Genomic DNA, 23,507 nt, shown 5'->3' with positions numbered 1-23,507 from the left:
CCTTAGAAGACAACGCGCGAAACGTAAAACACAAAGTAAATACAACAGTTTTACCATTGTATAAATCGAATAATTGCTACCAGCGTGAAAGTTATGGCCATTTCTACGTAACGGGAAACCTGGGCTTCACCCTAGTGCGTTGTTCCACCAGATCGAATAGTTAAGGCCTAAGAAGTGAACGCGAGAAGCATAAAATACAATATAAATACAACAGTTTTTCCATCGTATAAAACGAATAATTGCAACCCGTATGAAAGTTATGGACACTTCTACTTTCCGGGCAACCTAGGCTTCACCCTAGGGAGTTGCTTCAACAGACTGAATAGTTAGGGCCTTAGAAGTCAACGCCCGAAGCATAAAATGCAAAAAAATACAACAGTTTTTCCATCGTATAACAGGAATAATTGCAACCAGTGTGAAAGTGATGGTCATTTCTACGTTCCGGGCAACCTAGGCTTCACCCTAGGGCGTTGCTCCACCAGATCGAATAGTTAGGGCCTTAGAAGTCAACGCCAGAAGCATAATGTACAATACAAATACAACAGCTTTTCCATCGTATAACAGGAACAATAGCAACCAGTGTGAAAGATATGGTCATATCTACGTTCCGGGCAACCTAGGCGTCACTCTAAGGCGTTGCTCCACCAGATCGAATAGTTAGGGCCTAAGAAGACAACGCCAGAAGCATAAAATACAATATAAATGCAACAGCTTTTCCATCGTACAAAATGAATAATTGCAAAGAGTGTGAGAGTAATGGTCATTTCTACGTTCCGGGCAACCTAGGTTTCACTCTTGGGCGTTGCTCCACCAGACCGAATAGTTAGTGCATTAGAAGTCAACGTCAGAAGCATAAAATACAGTATACATACAACAGTTTTTCTATCGTATAAAACGAATAATTGCAACCAGTGTGAAAGTTATGATCATTTCTACGTTCCGGGCAGCCTAGGCTTCACTCTAGGCCGATGTTCCACCAGATCGAATATTTAAGGCCTAAGAAGTGAACGCCAGAAGCATAAAATACTATATAAATACAACAGTTTTTCCATCGTATAAAACGGATAATTGCAACCATTATGAAAGTAATGGTCATATCTACTTCCCGGGCAACCTAGGATTCACACTAGGGCGTTGCTCCAACAGATTGAAAAGTTAGTGCCTAAGAAGTGAACGCCAGAAGCATAAAATACAATATAAATACAACAGTTTTTCCATCGTATAAACCGGATAATTGCAACCAGTATGAAAGTTATTTTCATTTCTACTTTCCGGGCAACCTAGGATTCACCTTAGGGCGTTGCTCCAATAGATTGAATAGTTAGTGCCTTAGAAGTCAACGCCCGAAGCATCAAATGCAATAAAAATACAACTGTTTTTCCATCATATAACAGAAGTAATTGCAACCAGTGTGAAAGTTATGGTCATTTCTACGTTCCGGGCAACCTAGGCTTCACTCTAGGGCGTTGCTCCAACAGATCGAACAGTTGGTGCCTTAGAAGTCAACGTCAGAAGCATAAAATACAATATAAATACAACAGCTTTTACATCGTATAAAACGGATAATTGCAACCATTATGAAAGTAATGGTCATATCTACTTCCCGGGCAACCTAGGATTCACACTAGGGCGTTGCTCCAACAGATTGAAAAGTTAGTGCCTAAGAAGTGAACGCCAGAAGCATAAAATACAATATAAATACAACAGTTTTTCCATCGTATAAACCGGATAATTGCAACCAGTATGAAAGTTATTTTCATTTCTACTTTCCGGGCAACCTAGGATTCACCTGAGGGCGTTGCTCCAACAGATTGAATAGTTAGTGCCTTAGAAGTCAACGCGCGAAACATAAAACTCAAAATAAATAGAACAGTTTTTCCATTGTATAAATCGAATAATTTCCACCAGTGTGAAAGTTATGGCCTTTTCTACGTTCCGGAAAACCTAGGCTTCACCCTAGTGCGTTGGTCCACCAGATCGAATAGTTAAGGCCTAAGAAGTGAACGCCAGAAGCATAATATACATTATAATTACAACAGTTTTTCCATCGTATAAAACGGATAATTGCCACCAGTATGAAAGTTATGGTCATTTCTACTTACCGGGCAACCTAGGATTCACCCTAGGGCGTTGCTCCAACAGATTGAATAGTTAGGGCCTCAGAAGTCGACGCCAGAAGCATAAGGTACTCATAAATATAACAGTTTTTCCGCCGAAAAAGACGAATAATAGCCACCAGTGTGAAGGCTATGGTCATTTGTATGTTCCGGGAAACCAAGGCTTCACTCTAGGGCGTTGCTCAAACAGATCGAATTGTTAGGGCCTTAGAAGTCAGCGCCAGAAGCATAAAATACAATAAAAATGCAACAGTTTTTCCATCGTATAAAACGAATAATTGCAACCAGTATGAAAGTTATGGACATTTCTACTTTCCGGGCAACCTAGGCTTCACCCTAGGGCGTTGCTCCACCAGATCGAATAGTTAGGTCCTTAGAACTCAACGCCCGAAGAATAAAATGCAATAAAAATGCAACAGTTTTTCCATCGTATAACAGGAATAACTGTAACCAGTTTGAAAGTGATGGTCATTTCTACGTTCCGGGCAGCCTAGGCGTCACTCTAAGGCGTTGCTCCAGCAGATCGAATAGTTAGGGCCTAAGAAGTCAACGCCAGAAGCATAAAATACAATATAAATGCAACAGCTTTTCCATCGTATAAAATGAATAATTGCAGAGAGTGTGATAGTAGTGGTCATTTCTACGTTCCGGGCAACCTAGGTTTCACTCTAGGGCGTTGCTGCACCAGATCGAATAGTTAGTGCGTTAGAAGTCAACGTCAGAAGCATAAAATACAGTATAAATACAACAGTTTTTCCATCGTATAAAACGTATAATTGCAACCAGTATGAAAGTTATGGACATTTCTACTTTCAGGGCAACCTAGGCTTCACCCTAGGGCGATGCTCCACCAGATCGAATAGTTAGGGCCTTAGAAGTCAACGCGCGAAACATAAAACTCAAAATAAATAGAACAGTTTTTCCATTGTATAAATCGAATAATTTCTACCAGTGTGAAAGTTATGGTCTTTTCTACGTTCCGGAAAACCTAGGCTTCACCCTAGTGTGTTGTTCCACCAGATCGAATAGTTAAGGCCTTAGAAGTCAACGCCAGAAGCATAATGTACAATACAAATACAACAGCTTTTCCATCGTATAACAGGAACAATAGCAACCAGTGTGAAAGGTATGGTCATTTCTACGTTCCGAGCCACCTACGCTTCACTCTAGGGCGTTGCTCCACCAGATCGAAAGGTTAGGGCCTTAGAAGTCAACGCCAGAAGCATAAGGTACAATATATATACAACAGGTTTTCCATCCTATGACATCAATAATTGCAACCTGTGTGAAAGTTATGGTCATTTCTACGTTCCGGGCAACCTAGGTTCCACTCTAGGGCGTTGCTCCACCAGATCGAAAGGTTAGGGCCTTAGAAGTCAACGCGCGAAGCATAAAATACAATAGAAATACAACAGTTTTTCCATCGTATAAAACGAATAATTGCAACCACTATGAAAGTTATGGTCATTTCTACTATCCGGGCAACCTAGGCTTCACCCTAGGGCGTTGCTCCACCAGATCGAATAGTTAGGGCCTTAGAAGTCAACGCCAGAAGCATAAGGTACAATATATATACAACAGCTTTTCCATCGTATAACAGGAACAATAGCAACCAGTGTGAAAGGTATGGTCATTTCTACGTTCCGGGCAACCTAGGCGTCACTCTAGGGCGTTGCTCCACCAGATCGAATAGATAGTGCGTTAGAAGTCAACGTCAGAAGCTTAAAATACAGTATAAATACAACAGTTTTTCCATCGTATAAAACGAATAATTCCAACCGGTATGAAAATTATGGACATTTCTACTTTCCGGGCAACCTAGGCTTCACCCTAGGGCGACGCTCCACCAGATCGAATAGTTAGGGCCTTAGAAGTCAACGCGCGAAACATAAAACACAAAATAAATAGAACAGATTTTCCATTGTATAAATCGAATAATTTCTACCAGTGTGAAAGGTATGGTCTTTTCTACGTTCCGGGCAACCTAGGCTTCACTCTAGGGCGTTGCTCCAACAGATCGAATAGTTGGTGCCTTAGAAGTCAACGTCAGAAGCATAAAATACAATATAAATACAACAGCTTTTCCATCGTATAAAACGGATAATGCCACCAGTATGAAAGTTATGGTCATTTCTACAAACCGGGCAACCTAGGATTCACCCTAGTGCGTTGTTCCACCAGATCGAATAGTTAGAGCCTAAGAAGAGAACGCCAGAAGCATAAAATACAGTATAAATACAACAGTTTTTCCATCGTATAAAACGAATAATTGCAACGAGTATGAAAGTTATGGTCATTTCTACTTTCCGGGCAACCTAGGACTCACCCTAGGGCGTTGCTCCAACAGATTGGACAGTTAGGGACTTGGAAGTCGATGCCCGAAGCATAAAACAGAAAATAAATAGAACAGTTTTTCCATTGTATAAATCGAATAATTGCTACCAGTGTGAAAGTTATGGCCATTTCTACGTTCCGGGAAACCTAGGCTTCACCCTAGTGCGTTGTTCAACCAGATCGAATAGTTAAGGCCTAAGAAGTGAACGCGAGAAGCATAAAATACAATATAAATACAACAGTTTTTCCATCGTATAAAACGAATAATTGCAACCCGTATGAAAGTTATGGACACTTCTACTTTCCAGGCAACCCAGGCTTCACCCTAGGGCGTTGCTCCACTAGATCGAATAGTTAGTGCCTTAGAAGACAACGCGCGAAACGTAAAACACAAAGTAAATACAACAGTTTTACCATTGTATAAATCGAATAATTGCTACCAGCGTGAAAGTTATGGCCATTTCTACGTAACGGGAAACCTGGGCTTCACCCTAGTGCGTTGTTCCACCAGATCGAATAGTTAAGGCCTAAGAAGTGAACGCGAGAAGCATAAAATACAATATAAATACAACAGTTTTTCCATCGTATAAAACGAATAATTGCAACCCGTATGAAAGTTATGGACACTTCTACTTTCCGGGCAACCTAGGCTTCACCCTAGGGAGTTGCTTCAACAGACTGAATAGTTAGGGCCTTAGAAGTCAACGCCCGAAGCATAAAATGCAAAAAAATACAACAGTTTTTCCATCGTATAACAGGAATAATTGCAACCAGTGTGAAAGTGATGGTCATTTCTACGTTCCGGGCAACCTAGGCTTCACCCTAGGGCGTTGCTCCACCAGATCGAATAGTTAGGGCCTTAGAAGTCAACGCCAGAAGCATAATGTACAATACAAATACAACAGCTTTTCCATCGTATAACAGGAACAATAGCAACCAGTGTGAAAGATATGGTCATATCTACGTTCCGGGCAACCTAGGCGTCACTCTAAGGCGTTGCTCCACCAGATCGAATAGTTAGGGCCTAAGAAGACAACGCCAGAAGCATAAAATACAATATAAATGCAACAGCTTTTCCATCGTATAAAATGAATAATTGCAGAGAGTGTGAGAGTAATGGTCATTTCTACGTTCCGGGCAACCTAGGTTTCACTCTTGGGCGTTGCTCCACCAGACCGAATAGTTAGTGCATTAGAAGTCAACGTCAGAAGCATAAAATACAGTATACATACAACAGTTTTTCTATCGTATAAAACGAATAATTGCAACCAGTGTGAAAGTTATGATCATTTCTACGTTCCGGGCAGCCTAGGCTTCACTCTAGGCCGATGTTCCACCAGATCGAATATTTAAGGCCTAAGAAGTGAACGCCAGAAGCATAAAATACTATATAAATACAACAGTTTTTCCATCGTATAAAACGGATAATTGCAACCATTATGAAAGTAATGGTCATATCTACTTCCCGGGCAACCTAGGATTCACACTAGGGCGTTGCTCCAACAGATTGAAAAGTTAGTGCCTAAGAAGTGAACGCCAGAAGCATAAAATACAATATAAATACAACAGTTTTTCCATCGTATAAACCGGATAATTGCAACCAGTATGAAAGTTATTTTCATTTCTACTTTCCGGGCAACCTAGGATTCACCTTAGGGCGTTGCTCCAATAGATTGAATAGTTAGTGCCTTAGAAGTCAACGCCCGAAGCATCAAATGCAATAAAAATACAACTGTTTTTCCATCATATAACAGGAGTAATTGCAACCAGTGTGAAAGTTATGGTCATTTCTACGTTCCAGGCAACCTAGGCTTCACTCTAGGGCGTTGCTCCAACAGATCGAACAGTTGGTGCCTTAGAAGTCAACGTCAGAAGCATAAAATACAATATAAATACAACAGCTTTTACATCGTATAAAACGGATAATTGCAACCATTATGAAAGTAATGGTCATATCTACTTCCCGGGCAACCTAGGATTCACACTAGGGCGTTGCTCCAACAGATTGAAAAGTTAGTGCCTAAGAAGTGAACGCCAGAAGCATAAAATACAATATAAATACAACAGTTTTTCCATCGTATAAACCGGATAATTGCAACCAGTATGAAAGTTATTTTCATTTCTACTTTCCGGGCAACCTAGGATTCACCTGAGGGCGTTGCTCCAACAGATTGAATAGTTAGTGCCTTAGAAGTCAACGCGCGAAACATAAAACTCAAAATAAATAGAACAGTTTTTCCATTGTATAAATCGAATAATTTCCACCAGTGTGAAAGTTATGGCCTTTTCTACGTTCCGGAAAACCTAGGCTTCACCCTAGTGCGTTGGTCCACCAGATCGAATAGTTAAGGCCTAAGAAGTGAACGCCAGAAGCATAATATACATTATAATTACAACAGTTTTTCCATCGTATAAAACGGATAATTGCCACCAGTATGAAAGTTATGGTCATTTCTACTTACCGGGCAACCTAGGATTCACCCTAGGGCGTTGCTCCAACAGATTGAATAGTTAGGGCCTCAGAAGTCGACGCCAGAAGCATAAGGTACTCATAAATATAACAGTTTTTCCGCCGAAAAAGACGAATAATAGCCACCAGTGTGAAGGCTATGGTCATTTGTATGTTCCGGGAAACCAAGGCTTCACTCTAGGGCGTTGCTCAAACAGATCGAATTGTTAGGGCCTTAGAAGTCAGCGCCAGAAGCATAAAATACAATAAAAATGCAACAGTTTTTCCATCGTATAAAACGAATAATTGCAACCAGTATCAAAGTTATGGACATTTCTACTTTCCGGGCAACCTAGGCTTCACCCTAGGGCGTTGCTCCACCAGATCGAATAGTTAGGTCCTTAGAACTCAACGCCCGAAGAATAAAATGCAATAAAAATGCAACAGTTTTTCCATCGTATAACAGGAATAACTGTAACCAGTTTGAAAGTGATGGTCATTTCTACGTTCCGGGCAGCCTAGGCGTCACTCTAAGGCGTTGCTCCAGCAGATCGAATAGTTAGGGCCTAAGAAGTCAACGCCAGAAGCATAAAATACAATATAAATGCAACAGCTTTTCCATCGTATAAAATGAATAATTGCAGAGAGTGTGATAGTAATGGTCATTTCTACGTTCCGGGCAACCTAGGTTTCACTCTAGGGCGTTGCTGCACCAGATCGAATAGTTAGTGCGTTAGAAGTCAACGTCAGAAGCATAAAATACAGTATAAATACAACAGTTTTTCCATCGTATAAAACGTATAATTGCAACCAGTATGAAAGTTATGGACATTTCTACTTTCAGGGCAACCTAGGCTTCACCCTAGGGCGATGCTCCACCAGATCGAATAGTTAGGGCCTTAGAAGTCAACGCGCGAAACATAAAACTCAAAATAAATAGAACAGTTTTTCCATTGTATAAATCGAATAATTTCTACCAGTGTGAAAGTTATGGTCTTTTCTACGTTCCGGAAAACCTAGGCTTCACCCTAGTGCGTTGTTCCACCAGATCGAATAGTTAAGGCCTTAGAAGTCAACGCCAGAAGCATAATGTACAATACAAATACAACAGCTTTTCCATCGTATAAAACGGATAATGCCACCAGTATGAAAGTTATGGTCATTTCTACTAACCGGGCAACCTAGGATTCACCCTAGTGCGTTGTTCCACCAGATCGAATAGTTAGGGCCTAAGAAGTGAACGCCAGAAGCATAAAATACAATATAAACACAACAGTTTTTCCATCGTATAAAATGAATAATTGCAACCAGTGTGAAAGTTATGGTCATTTCTACGTTCCGCGCAACCTAGGTTTCACCCTAGGGCGTTGCTCCAACAGATCGAATAGTTGGTGCCTTAGAAGTCAACGTCAGAAGCATAAAATACAGTATACATACAACAGTTTTTCTATCGTATAAAACGAATAATTGCAACCAGTGTGAAAGTTATGGTCATTTCTACGTTCCGGGCAGCCTAGGCTTCACTCTAGGGCGATGTTCCACCAGATCGAATATTTAAGGCCTAAGAAGTGAACGCCAGAAGCATAAAATACGATATAAATACAACAGTTTTTCCATCGTATAAAACGGATAATTTCAACCATTATGAAAGTAATGGTCATATCTACTTCCCGGGCAACCTAGGATTCACACTAGGGCGTTGCTCCAACAGATTGAAAAGTTAGTGCCTAGGAAGTGAACGCCAGAAGCATAAAATACAATATAAATACAACAGTCTTTCCATCGTATAAACCGGATAATTGCAACCAGTACGAAAGTTATTTTCATTTCTACTTTCCGGGCAACCTAGGATTCACCCTAGGGCGTTGCTCCAATAGATTGAATAGTTAGTGCCTTAGAAGTCAACGCCCGAAGCATCAAATGCAATAAAAATACAACAGTTTTTCCATCATATAACAGGAGTAATTGCAACCAGTGTGAAAGTTATGGTCATTTCTACGTTCCGGGCAACCTAGGCTTCACTCTAGGGCGTTGCTCCAACAGATCGAATAGTTGGTGCCTTAGAAGTCAACGTCAGAAGCATAAAATACAATATAAATACAACAGCTTTTCCATCGTATAAAACGAATAATTGCAACCAGTATGAAAGTTATGGACATTTCTACTTTCCGGGCAGCCTAGGCTTCACCCTAGGGCGTTGCTCCAACAGATTGAATAGTTAGTGCCTTAGAAGTCAACGCCCGAAGCATCAAATGCAACAAAAATACAACAGTTTTTCCATCGTATAACAGGAATAATTGTAACCAGTTTGAAAGTGATGGTCATTTCTACGTTCCGGGCAACCCAGGTTTCACTCTAGAGCGTTGCTCCACCAGATCGAATAGTTAGTGCGTTAGAAGTCGACGTCAGAAGCATAAAATACAGTATAAATACAACAGTTTTTCCATCGTATAAAACCAATAATTGCAACCAGTATGAAAGTTATGGACATTTCTACTTTCCGGGCAACCTAGGCTTCACCCTAGGGCGATGCTCCACCAGATCGAATAGTTAGGGCCTCAGAAGTCAACGCCGGAAGCAGAAAATACAATATAAATACAACAGTTTTTCCATCGTATAAAGCGAATAATTGCAACCACTATGAAAGTTTTGGTCATTTCTACTATCCGGGCAACCTAGGCTTCACCCTAGGGCGTTGCTCCACCAGATCGAATAGTTAGGGCCTTCGAAGTCGACGCCAGAAGCATAAGGTACTTATAAATATAACAGTTTTTCCGTCGAATAAGACGAATAATAGCCACCAGTGTGAAGGCTATGGTCATTTGTATGTTCCGGGAAACCAAGGCTTCACTCTAGGGCGTTGCTCAAACAGATCGAATTGTTAGGGCCTTAGAAGTCAGCGCCAGAAGCATAAAATACAATAAAAATGCAACAGTTTTTCCATCGTATAAAACGAATAATTGCAACCTGTATGAAAGTTATGGACATTTCTACTTTCCGGGCAACCTAGGCTTCACCCTAGGGCGTTGCCCCACCAGATCGAATAGTTAGGTCCTTAGAAGTCAACGCCCGAAGAATAAAATGCAATAAAAATGCAACAGTTTTTCCATCGTATAACAGGAATAATTGTAACCAGTTTGAAAGTGATGGTCATTTCTACGTTCCGGGCAGCCTAGGCGTCACTCTAAGGCGTTGCTCCACCAGATCGAATAGTTAGGGCCTAAGAAGTCAACGCCAGAAGCATAAAATACAATATAAATGCAACAGCTTTTCCATCGTATAAAATGAATAATTCCAAAGAGTGTGAAAGTAATGGTCATTTCTACGTTCCGGGCAACCTAGGTTTCACTCTAGGGCGTTGCTCCACCAGATCGAATAGTTAGTGCGTTAGAAGTCAACGTCAGAAGCATAAAATACAGTATAAATACATCAGTTTTTCCATCGTATAAAACGAATAATTGCAACCAGTATGAAAGTTATGGACATTCCTACTTTCAGGGCAACCTAGGCTTCACCCTAGGGCGATGCTCCACCAGATCGAATAGTTAGGGCCTTAGAAGTCAACGCGCGAAGCATAAAATACAATAGAAATACAACAGTTTTTCCATCGTATAAAACGACTAATTGCAACCACTATGAAAGTTATGGTCATTTCTACTATCCGGGCAAACTAGGCTTCACCCTAGGGCGTTGTTCCACCGGATCGAATAGTTAGGGCCTAAGAAGTGAACGCCAGAAGCATATAATACAATATAAATACAACAGTTTTTCCATCGTATAAAACGAATAATTGCAACCAGTGTGAAAGTTATGGTCATTTCTACGTTCCGGGCAACCTAGGCTTCACTCTAGGGCGTTACTCCAACAGATCGAATAGTTGGTGCCTTAGAAGTCAACGTCAGAAGCATAAAATACAATATAAATACAACAGTTTTTCCATCGTATAATACGAATAATTGCAACCAGTATGAAAGTTATGGACATTTCTACTTTCCGGGCAACCTAGGCTTCACCCTAGGGCGATGCTCCACCAGATCGAATAGTTAGGGCCTTAGAAGTCAACGCGCGAAACATAAAACTCAAAATAAATAGAACAGTTTTTCCATCGTATAAAGCGAATAATTGCAACCACTATGAAAGTTATGGTCATTTCTACTATCCGGGCAACCTAGGCTTCACCCTAGGGCGTTGCTCCACCAGATCGAATAGTGAGGGCCTTAGAAGTCGACGCCAGAAGCATAAGGTACTTATAAATATAACAGTTTTTCCATCGAATGAGACGAATAATAGCCACCAGTGTGAAGGCCATGGTCATTTCTATGTTCCGGGAAACCAAGGCTTCACTCTAGGGCGTTGCTCAAACAGATCGAATTGTTAGGGCCTTAGAAGTCAGCGCCAGAAGCATAAAATACAATAAAAATGCAACAGCTTTTCCATCGCATAAAATGAATAATTGCAAAGAGTGTGAAAGTAATGGTCATTTCTACCTTCCGGGCAACCTAGGCTTCACTCTAGGGCGTTGCTCCACCAGATCGAATAGTTAGTGCGTTAGAAGTCAACGTCAGAAGCATAAAATTCAGTATAAATACAACAGTTTTGCCATCGTATAAAACGAATAATTGCAACCAGTATGAAAGTTATGGACATTTCTACTTTCCGGGCAACCTAGGCTTCACCCTAGGGCGTTGCTCCACCAGATCGAATAGTTTGGGCCTAAGAAGTCAACGCCAGAAGCATAAAATACAATATAAATGCAACAGCTTTTCCAACGTATAAAATGAATAATTGTAGAGAGTGTGATAGTAATGGTCATTTCTACGTTCCGGGCAAACTAGGTTTCACTCTAGGGCGTTGCTGCACCAGATCGAATAGTTAGTGCGTTAGAAGTCAACGTCAGAAGCATAAAATACAGTATAAATACAACAGTTTTTCCATCGTATAAAACGAATAATTGCAACCAGTATGAAAGTTATGGACATTTCTACTTTCAGGGCAACCTAGGCTTCACCCTAGGGCGATGCTCCACCAGATCGAAAGGTTAGGGCCTTAGAAGTCAACGCGGGAAGCATAAAATACAATAGAAATACAACAGTTTTTCCATCGTATAAAACGAATAATTGCAACCACTATGAAAGTTATGGTCATTTCTACTATCCGGGCAACCTAGGCTTCACCCTAGGGCGTTGCTCCACCAGATCGAACAGTTAGGGCCTCAGAAGTCAACGCCAGAAGCATAAAATACAATATAAATAAACCAGCTTTTACATCGTATAACAGAAACAATAGCAACCAGTGTGAAAGATATGGTCATTTCTACGTTCCGGGCAACCTAGGCGCCTCTCTAAGGCGTTGCTCCACCAGATCGAATAGTTAGGGCGCAAGAAGTAAACGCCAGAAGCATAAAATACAATATAAATGCAACAGCTTTTCCATCGTATAAAATGAATAATTGCAAAGAGTGTGAAAGTAATGGTCATTTCTACGTTCCGGGCAACCTAGGTTTCACTCTAGGGCGTTGCTCCACCACATCTAATGGTTAGTGCGTTAGAAGTCAGCGTCAGAAGCATAAAATACAGTATAAATACAACAGTTCTTCCATCGTATAAAACGAATAATTGCAACCAGTATGAAAGTTATGGACATTTCTACTTTCCAGGCAACCTAGGCTTCACCCTAGGGCGTTGCTCCACTAGATCGAATAGTTAGGGCCATAGAAGACAACGCGCGAAACATAAAACACAAAATAAATAGAACAGTTTTTCCATTGTATAAATCGAATAATTGCTACCAGTGTGAAAGTTATGGCCATTTCTACGTTCCGGGAAACCTAGGCTTCACACTAGTGCGTTGGTCCACCAGATCGAATAGTTAAGGCCTAAGAAGTGAACGCCAGAAGCATAAAATACAATATAAATACACCAGTTTTTCCATCGTATAAACCAGATAATTGCAACCAGTATGAAAGTTATGGTCATTTCTACTTTCCGGGCAGCCTAGGATTCACCCTGGGGCATGCTCCAAAAGATTGATTAGTTAGTGCCTTAGAAGTCAACGCCCGAAGCATAAAATGCAATAAAAATGCAACAGTTTTTCCGTCATATAACAGGGATAGTTGCAACCAGTTTGAAAGTGATGGTCATTTCTACGTTCCGGGCACCCTAGGCTTCACTCTAGGGCGTTGCTCCACTAGATCGAATAGTTAAGGCCTTAGAAGACAACGCGCGAAACATGAAACACAAAATAAATAGAACAGTTTTTCCATTGTATAAATCGAATAATTGCTACCTGTGTGAAAGTTATGGCCATTTCTACGTTCCGGGAAACCTAGGCTTCACCCTAGTGCGTTGTTCCACCAGATCGAATAGTTAAGGCATAAGAAGTGAACGCCAGAAGCATAAAATACAATATAAATACAACAGTTTTTCCATCGTATAAAACGAATAATTGCAACCAGTGTGAAGGTTATGGTCATGTCTATGTTCGGGGCAACCTAAGCTTCACTCTAGGGCGTTTCACCACCAGATCGAACAGTTAGTGCCTTAGAAGTCAACGCCAGAAGCATAAAATACAATATAAATACAACAGTTTTTCCATCGTATAAAACGAATAATTGCAACCAGTATGAAAGTCATGGTCATTTCTACGTTCCGGGAAACCAAGGCTTCACTCTAGGGCGTTGCTCCAATAGATCGAATAGTTAGTGCGTTAGAAGTCAACGTCAGAAGCATAAAATACAGTATAGATACAACAGTTTTTCCATCGTACAAAACGAATAATTGCAACCAGTTCGAAAGTGATGGTCATTTCTACGTTCCGGGCACCCTAGGCTTCACTCTAGGGCGTTGCTCCACCAGATCGAATAGTTAGTGCCTTAGAATTCAACGCCACAAGCATAAAATACAATATAGGTACAACTGTTTCTCCATCGGATAAAACGTATAATTGCAACCAGTATGAAAGTGATGGTCATTTCTCCGTTCCGGGAAACCAAGGCTTCACTCTCTGGCGTTGCTCCACCAGATCGAATAGTTAGGGCCTAAGAAGTCAACGCCAGAAGCATAAAATACAATATAAATGCAACAGCTTTTCCATCGTATAACAGGAATAATTGCATCCAGTTTGAAAGTTATGGTCATTTCTACTTTCCGGGCAACCTCGGCTTCACCCTAGGGCGTTGGTCCACCCGATCGAATAGTTAGGGCCTAAGAAGTGAACGCCAGAAGCATAAAATACAATATAAATACAACAGTTTTTCCATCGTATAAAACGAATAATTGCAACCAGTTTGAAAGTTATGGACATTTCTACTTTCCGGGCAACCTAGGCTTCACCCTAGGGCGATGCTCCACCAGATCGAATAGTTAGGGCCTTAGAAGTCAACGCGCGAAACATAAAACACAAAATAAATAGAACAGTTTTTCCATTGTATAAATCGAATAATTGCTACCAGTGTGAAAGTTATGGTCATTTCTACGTGCCGGGCAACCTAGGCTTCACCCTAGTGCGTTGTTCCAGCAGATCGAATAGTTAAGGCCTAAGAAGTGAACGCCAGAAGCATAAAATACAATATAAATACAACAGTTTTTCCATCGTATAAAACGGATAATTGCAACCAGTATGAAAGTTATGGTCATTTCTACTTCCCGGGCAATCTAGGATTCACCTTAGGTCGTTGCTCCACCAGATCGAATAGTTAGGGCCCAAGAAGTCAACGCCAGTAGCATAAAATACAATATAAATGCAACAGCTTTTCCATCGCATAAAATGAATAATTGCAAAGAGTGTGAAAGTAATGGTCATCTCTACGTTCCGGGCAACCTAGGTTTCACTCTAGGGCGTAGCTCCACCAGATCGAATAGTTAGTGCCTTAGAAGTCAACGTCAGAAGCATAAAATATAGTATAAATACAACAGTTCTTCCATCGTATAAAACGAATAATTGCAACCAGTGTGAAGGTTATGGTCATTTCTACGTTCCGGGCATCTTAGTCTTCACTCTAGGGCGTTGCTCCACCAGATCGAATAGTTAGTGCCTTAGAAGTCAACGCCCGAAACATAAAAAACAAAACTAATAGAACTGTTTTTCCATTGTATAAATCGAATAATTGCTACAACTGTGAAAGTTATGGTCATCTCTACGTTCCGGGAAACCTAGGCTTCACCCTAGGGCGATGTTCCACCATATCGAACAGTTAGGGCCTAAGAAGTGAGCGCAAGAAGCATAAAATACAATATAAATACAACAGCTTTTCCATCGTATAAAACGTATAATTGCAACGGGTATGAAAGTTATGGTCATTTCTACTTTCCGGGCAACCTAGGCTTCACCCTAGGGCGTTGCTCCAACAGATTGGACAGTTATGGCCTTGGAAGTCAGCGCTCGAAGCATAAAAGGCAATAAAAATGCAACAGTTTTTCCATCGTATAACAGGAATAATTGCAACCAGTGTGAAAGTGATGGTCATTTCTGCGTTCCGGGCAACCTAGGCTTCACCCTAGGGCGTTGCACCACCAGATCGAATAGTTAGGGCCTTAGAAGTCAACGCCAGAAGCATAAGGTACAATATGAATACAACAGCTTTTCCATCGTATAAAATGAATAATTGCAAAGAGTGTGAAAGTAATGGTCATTTCAACGTTCCGGGTAACCTAGGTTTCACTCTAGGGCGTTGCTCCACCAGATCGAATAGTTAGTGCCTTAAAAGTCAACGTCAGGAGCATAAAATACAGTATAAATACAACAGTTTTTCCATCGTACAAAACGAATAATTGCAACGAGTATGAAAGTTATGGTCATTTCTACTTTCCGGGAAACCTAGGACTCACCCTAGGGCGTTGCTCCAACAGATTGGACAGTTAGGGCCTTGGAAGTCAATGCCCGAAGCATAAAACAGAAAATAAATAGAACAGTTTTTCCATTGTATAAATCGAATAATTGCTACCAGTGTGAAAGTTATGGCCATTTCTACGTTCCGGGAAACCTAGGCTTCACCCTAGTGCGTTGTTCAACCAGATCGAATAGCTAAGGCCTAAGAAGTGAACGCCAGAAGCATAAAATACAATATAAATACAACAGTTTTTCCATCGTATAAACCGGATAATTGCAACCAGTATGAAAGTTATGGTCATTTTTACTTTCCGGGCAACCTAGGATTCACACTAGGGCGTTGCTCCAACAGATTGAATAGTTAGTGCCTTAGAAGTCAGCGCCCGAAGCATAAAATGCAATAAAAATACAACAGTTTTTCCATCATATAACAGGTGTAATTGCAACCAGTTTGAAAGTGATGGTCATTTCTACGTTCCGGGCACCCTAGGCTTCACTCTAGGGCGTTGCTCCACCATATCGAATACTTAGTGCCGTAGAAGTCAACGTCAGAAGCATAAAATACAGTATAAATACAACAGTTCTTCCATCGTATAAAACGAATAATTGCAACCAGTATGAAAGTTATGGACATTTCTACTTTCCAGGCAACCCAGGCTTCACCCTAGGGCGTTGCTCCACTAGATCGAATAGTTAGGGCCTTAGAAGACAACGCGCGAAACGTAAAACACAAAGTAAATACAACAGTTTTACCATTGTATAAATCGAATAATTGCTACCAGCGTGAAAGTTATGGCCATTTCTACGTAACGGGAAACCTGGGCTTCACCCTAGTGCGTTGTTCCACCGGATCGAATAGTTAAGGCCTAAGAAGTGAAGGCGAGAAGCATAAAATACAATATAAATACAACAGTTTTTCCATCGTATAAAACGAATAATTGCAACCCGTATGAAAGTTATGGACACTTCTACTTTCCGGGCAACCTAGGCTTCACCCTAGGGAGTTGCTTCAACAGACTGAATAGTTAGGGCCTTAGAAGTCAACGCCCGAAGCATAAAATGCAAAAAAATACAACAGTTTTTCCATCGTATAACAGGAATAATTGCAACCAGTGTGAAAGTGATGGTCATTTCTACGTTCCGGGCAACCTAGGCTTCACCCTAGGTCGTTGCTCCACCAGATCGAATAGTTAGGGCCTTAGAAGTCAACGCCAGAAGCATAATGTACAATACAAATACAACAGCTTTTCCATCGTATAACAGGAACAATAGCAACCAGTGTGAAAGATATGGTCATATCTACGTTCCGGGCAACCTAGGCGTCACTCTAAGGCGTTGCTCCACCAGATCGAATAGTTAGGGCCTAAGAAGTCAACGCCAGAAGCATAAATTACAATATAAATGCAACAGCTTTTCCATCGTATAAAATGAATAATTGCAAAGAGTGTGAGAGTAATGGTCATTTCTACGTTCCGGGCAACCTAGGTTTCACTCTTGGGCGTTGCTCCACCAGATCGAATTGTTAGGGCCTTAGAAGTCAGCGCCAGAAGCATAAAATACAATAGAAATACAACAGTTTTTCCATCGTATAAAACGAATAATTGCAACCGCTATGAAAGTTATGGTCATTTCTACTATCCGGGCAACCTAGGCTTCACCCTAGGGCGTTGCTCCACCAGATCGAATAGTTAGGGCCTCAGAAGTCAACGCCAGAAGCATAAAATACAATATAAATAAACCAGCTTTTCCATCGTATAACAGGAACAGTAGCAACCAGTGTCAAAGGTATGGTCATTTCTATGTTCCGGGCAAGCTAGGCGTCACTCTAGGGCGTTGCTCCACCAGATCGAATAGATAGTGCGTTAGAAGTCAACGTCAGAAGCATAAAATACAGTATAAATACAACAGTTTTTCCATCGTATAAAACGAGTAATTGCAACCAGTATGAAAGTTGTGGACATTTCTACGTTCCGGGAAACCTAGACTTCACCCTAGGGCGATGTTCCACCATATCGAACAGTTAGGGCCTAAGAAGTGAGCGCAAGAAGCATAAAATACAATATAAATACAACAGCCTTTCCATCGTATAAAACGTATAATTGCAACGAGTATGAAAGTTATGGTCATTTCTACTTTCCGGGCAACGTAGGCTTCACCCTATGGCGTTGCTCCAACAGATAGGACAGTTAGGGCCTTGGAAGTCAGCGCCCGAAGCATAAAATGCAATAAAAATGCAACAGTTTTTCCGTCATATAACAGGGATAGTTGCAACCAGTTTGAAAGTGATGGTCATTTCTACGTTCCGGGCACCGTAGGCTTCACTCTAGGGCGTTGCTCCACTAGATCGAATAGTTAGTGCCTTAGAATTCAACGCCACAAGCATAAAATACAATATAAGTACAACAGTTTTTCCATCGTATAAAACGAATAATTGCAACCAGTATGAAAGTGATGGTCATTTCTACGTTCCGGGAAACCAAGGCTTCACTCTAAGGCGTTGCTCCAACAGATCGAATAGTTAGGGCCTAAGAAGTCAACGCCAGAAGCATAAAATACAATATAAATGCAACAGCTTTTCCATCGTATAAAATGAATAATTGCAAAGAGTGTGAATGAAATGGTCATTTCTACGTTCCGGGCAACCTAGGTTGCACTCTAGGGCGTAGCTCTAACAGATCGAATAGTTGAGGCCTAAGAAGTGATCGCCAGAAGCATAAAATACAATATAAATACACCAGTTTTTCCATCGTATAAACAAGATAATTGCAACCAGTATGAAAGTTATGGTCATTTCTACTTTCCGGGCAACCTAGGATTCACCCTGGGGCATGCTCCAAAAGATTGATTAGTTAGTGCCTTAGAAGTCAACGCCCGAAGCATAAAATGCAATAAAAATGCAACAGTTCTTCCGTCATATAACAGGGATAGTTGCAACCAGTTTGAAAGTGATGGTCATTTCTACGTTCCGGGCACCCTAGGCTTCACTCTAGGGCGTTGCTCCACTAGATCGAATAGTTAGGGCCTTAGAAGTCAACGCGCGAAACATAAAACACAAAATAAATAGAACAGCTTTTCCATTGTGTCAATCGAATAATTGCTACCAGTGTGAAAGTTATGGCCATTTCTACGTTCCGGGAAACCTAGGCTCCACCCAAGTGCGTTGTTCCACCAGATCGAATAGTTAAGGCCTAAGAAGTGAACGCCAGAAGCATAAAATACAATATAAATACAACAGTTTTCCATCGTATAAACCTGATAATTGCAACCAGTATGAAAGTTATGGTCATTTCTACTTTCCGGGCAACCTAGGATTCACCCTAGGGCGTTGCTCCAGCAGATTGAATAGTTAGTGCCTTAGAAGTCAACGCCCGAAGCATAAAATGCAATAAAAATACAACAGTTTTTCCATCATATAACAGGAGTAATTGCAACCAGTTTGAAAGTGATGGTCATTTCTACGTTCCGGGCACCCTAGGCTTCACTCTAGGGCGTTGCTCCACCATATCGAATACTTAGTGCCTTAGAAGTCAACGTCAGAAGCATAAAATACAGTATAAATACAACAGTTCTTCCATCGTATAAAACGAATAATTGCAACCAGTATGAAAGTTATGGACATTTCTACTTTCCAGGCAACCTAGGCTTCACCCTAGGGCGTTGCTCCACTAGATCGAATAGTTAGGGCCTTAGAAGACAACGCGCGAAACATGAAACACAAAATAAATAGAACAGTTTTTCCATTGTATAAATCGAATAATTGCTACCAGTGTGAAAGTTATGGCCATTTCTACGTTCCGGGAAACCTAGGCTTCACCCTAGTGCGTTGTTCCACCAGATCGAATAGTTAAGGCATAAGAAGTGAACGCCAGAAGCATAAAATACAATATAAATACAACAGTTTTTCCATCGTATAAAACGAATAATTGCAACCAGTGTGAAGGTTATGGTCATGTCTAAGTTCGGGGCAACCTAAGCTTCACTCTAGGGCGTTTCACCACCAGATCGAACAGTTAGTGCCTTAGAAGTCAACGCCAGAAGCATAAAATACAATATAAATACAACAGTTTTTCCATCGTATAAAACGAATAATTGCAACCAGTATGAAAGTCATGGTCATTTCTACGTTCCGGGAAACCAAGGCTTCACTCTAGGGCGTTGCTCCAATAGATCGAATAGTTAGTGCGTTAGAAGTTAACGTCAGAAGCATAAAATACAGTATAGATACAACAGTTTTTCCATCGTAGAAAACGAATAATTGCAACCAGTTCGAAAGTGATGGTCATTTCTACGTTCCGGGCACCCTAGGCTTCACTCTAGGGCGTTGCTCCACCAGATCGAATAGTTAGTGCCTTAGAATTCAACGCCACAAGCATAAAATACAATATAGGTACAACTGTTTCTCCATCGGATAAAACGTATAATTGCAACCAGTGTGAAAGTTATGGCCATTTCTACGTTCCGGGAAACCTAGGCTTCACCCTAGTGCGTTGTTCCACCAGATCGAATAGTTAAGGCATAAGAAGTGAACGCCAGAAGCATAAAATACAATATAAATACAACAGTTTTTCCATCGTATAAAACGAATAATTGCAACCAGTGTGAAGGTTATGGTCATGTCTATGTTCGGGGCAACCTAAGCTTCACTCTAGGGCGTTTCACCACCAGATCGAACAGTTAGTGCCTTAGAAGTCAACGCCAGAAGCATAAAATACAATATAAATACAACAGTTTTTCCATCGTATAAAACGAATAATTGCAACCAGTATGAAAGTCATGGTCATTTCTACGTTCCGGGAAACCAAGGCTTCACTCTAGGGCGTTGCTCCAATAGATCGAATAGTTAGTGCGTTAGAAGTCAACGTCAGAAGCATAAAATACAGTATAGATACAACAGTTTTTCCATCGTACAAAACGAATAATTGCAACCAGTTCGAAAGTGATGGTCATTTCTACGTTCCGGGCACCCTAGGCTTCACTCTAGGGCGTTGCTCCACCAGATCGAATAGTTAGTGCCTTAGAATTCAACGCCACAAGCATAAAATACAATATAGGTACAACTGTTTCTCCATCGGATAAAACGTATAATTGCAACCAGTATGAAAGTGATGGTCATTTCTCCGTTCCGGGAAACCACGGCTTCACTCTCTGGCGTTGCTCCACCAGATCGAATAGTTAGGGCCTAAGAAGTCAACGCTAGAAGCATAAAATACAATATAAATGTAACAGCTTTTCCATCGTATAACAGGAATAATTGCATCCAGTTTGAAAGTTATGGTCATTTCTACTTTCCGGGCAACCACGGCTTCACCCTAGGGCGTTGGTCCACCCGATCGAATAGTTAGGGCCTAAGAAGTGAACGCCAGAAGCATAAAATACAATATAAATACAACAGTTTTTCCATCGTATAAAACGAATAATTGCAACCAGTTTGAAAGTTATGGACATTTCTACTTTCCGGGCAACCTAGGCTTCACCCTAGGGCGATGCTCCACCAGATCGAATAGTTAGGGCCTTAGAAGTCAACGCGCGAAACATAAAACACAAAATAAATAGAACAGTTTTTCCATTGTATAAATCGAATAATTGCTACCAGTGTGAAAGTTATGGTCATTTCTACGTGCCGGGCAACCTAGGCTTCACCCTAGAGCGTTGTTCCACCAGATCGAATAGTTAAGGCCTAAGAAGTGAACGCCAGAAGCATAAAATACAATATAAATACAACAGTTTTTCCATCGTATAAAACGGATAATTGCAACCCGTATGAAAGTTATGGTCATTTCTACTTCCCGGGCAATCTAGGATTCACCTTAGGTCGTTGCTCCACCAGATCGAATAGTTAGGGCCCAAGAAGTAAACGCCAGTAGCATAAAATACAATATAAATGCAACAGCTTTTCCATCGCATAAAATGAATAATTGCAAAGAGTGTGAAAGTAATGGTCATCTCTACGTTCCGGGCAACCTAGGTTTCACTCTAGGGCGTAGCTCCACCAGATCAAATAGTTAGTGCCTTAGAAGTCAACGCCAGAAGCATAAAATATAGTATAAATGCAACAGTTCTTCCATCGTATAAAACGAATAATTGCAACCAGTGTGAAGGTTATGGTCATTTCTACGTTCCGGGCATCTTAGTCTTCACTCTAGGGCGTTGCTCCACCAGATCGAATAGTTAGTGCCTTAGAAGTCAACGCCCGAAACATAAAAAACAAAACTAATAGAACTGTTTTTCCATTGTATAAATCGAATAATTGCTACAACTGTGAAAGTTATGGTCATCTCTACGTTCCGGGAAACCTAGGCTTCACCCTAGGGCGATGTTCCACCATATCGAACAGTTAGGGCCTTAGAAGTCAACGCCAGAAGCATAATGTACAATACAAATGCAACAGCTTTTCCATCGTATAACAGGAACAATAGCAACCAGTGTGAAAGATATGGTCATATCTACGTTCCGGGCAACCTAGGCGTCACTCTACGGCGTTGCTCTACCAGATCGAATAGTTAGGGCCTAAGAAGTCAACGCCAGAAGCATAAAATACAATATAAATGCAACAGTTTTTCCATCGTATAACAGGAATAATTGTAACCAGTTTGAAAGTGATGGTCATTTCTACGTTCCGGGCAGCCTAGGCGTCACTCTAAGGCGTTGCTCCACCAGATCGAATAGTTAGGGCCTAAGAAGTCAACGCCAGAAGCATAAAATACAATATAAATGCAACAGCTTTTCCATCGTATAAAATGAATAATTCCAAAGAGTGTGAAAGTAATGGTCATTTCTACGTTCCGGGCAACCTAGGTTTCACTCTAGGGCGTTGCTCCACCAGATCGAATAGTTAGTGCGTTAGAAGTCAACGTCAGAAGCATAAAATACAGTATAAATACAACAGTTTTTCCATCGTATAAAACGAATAATTGCAACCAGTGTGAAAGTTATGGTCATTTCTACGTTCCGGGCAACCTAGGCTTCACTCTAGGGCGTTACTCCAACAGACCGAATAGTTGGTACCTTAGAAGTCAACGTCAGAAGCATAAAATACAATATAAATACAACAGTTTTTCCATCGTATAAAACGAATAATTTTAACCAGTATGAAAGTTATGGACATTTCTACTTTCCGGGCAACCTAGGCTTCACCCTAGGGCGATGCTCCACCAGATCGAATAGTTAGGGCCTTAGAAGTCAACGCGCGAAACATAAAACTCAAAATAAATAGAACAGTTTTTCCATTGTATAAATCTAATAATTTCCACCAGTGTGAAAGTTATGGCCTTTTCTACGTTCCGGAAAACCTAGGCTTCACCCTAGTGCGTTGGTCCACCAGATCGAATAGTTAAGGCCTAAGAAGTGAACGCCAGAAGCATAATATACAATATAATTACAACAGTTTTTCCATCGTATAAAACGGATAATTGCCACCAGTATGAAAGTTATGGTCATTTCTACTTACCGGGCAACCTAGGATTCACCCTAGGGCGTTGCTCCAACAGGTTGAATAGTTAGGGCCTCAGAAGTCGAAGCCAGAAGCATAAAATACAATATAAATACAACAGTTTTTCCATCGTATAAAACGAATAATTGCAACCAGTATGAAAGTCATGGTCATTTCTACGTTCCGGGAAACCAAGGCTGCACTCTAGGGCGTTGCTCCAACAGATCGAATAGTTAGGGCCTCAGAAGTCAACGCCGGAAGCAGAAAATACAATATAAATACAACAGTTTTTCCATCGTATAAAGCGAATAATTGCAACCACTATGAAAGTTTTGGTCATTTCTACTATCCG

This window comes from Calliopsis andreniformis, unplaced genomic scaffold (genome assembly GCF_051401765.1).
Source record: "Calliopsis andreniformis isolate RMS-2024a unplaced genomic scaffold, iyCalAndr_principal scaffold0002, whole genome shotgun sequence".
Classification (NCBI taxonomy): Eukaryota; Metazoa; Arthropoda; class Insecta; order Hymenoptera; family Andrenidae; genus Calliopsis; species Calliopsis andreniformis.
Note: the sequence above shows the minus strand (reverse complement) of the source record.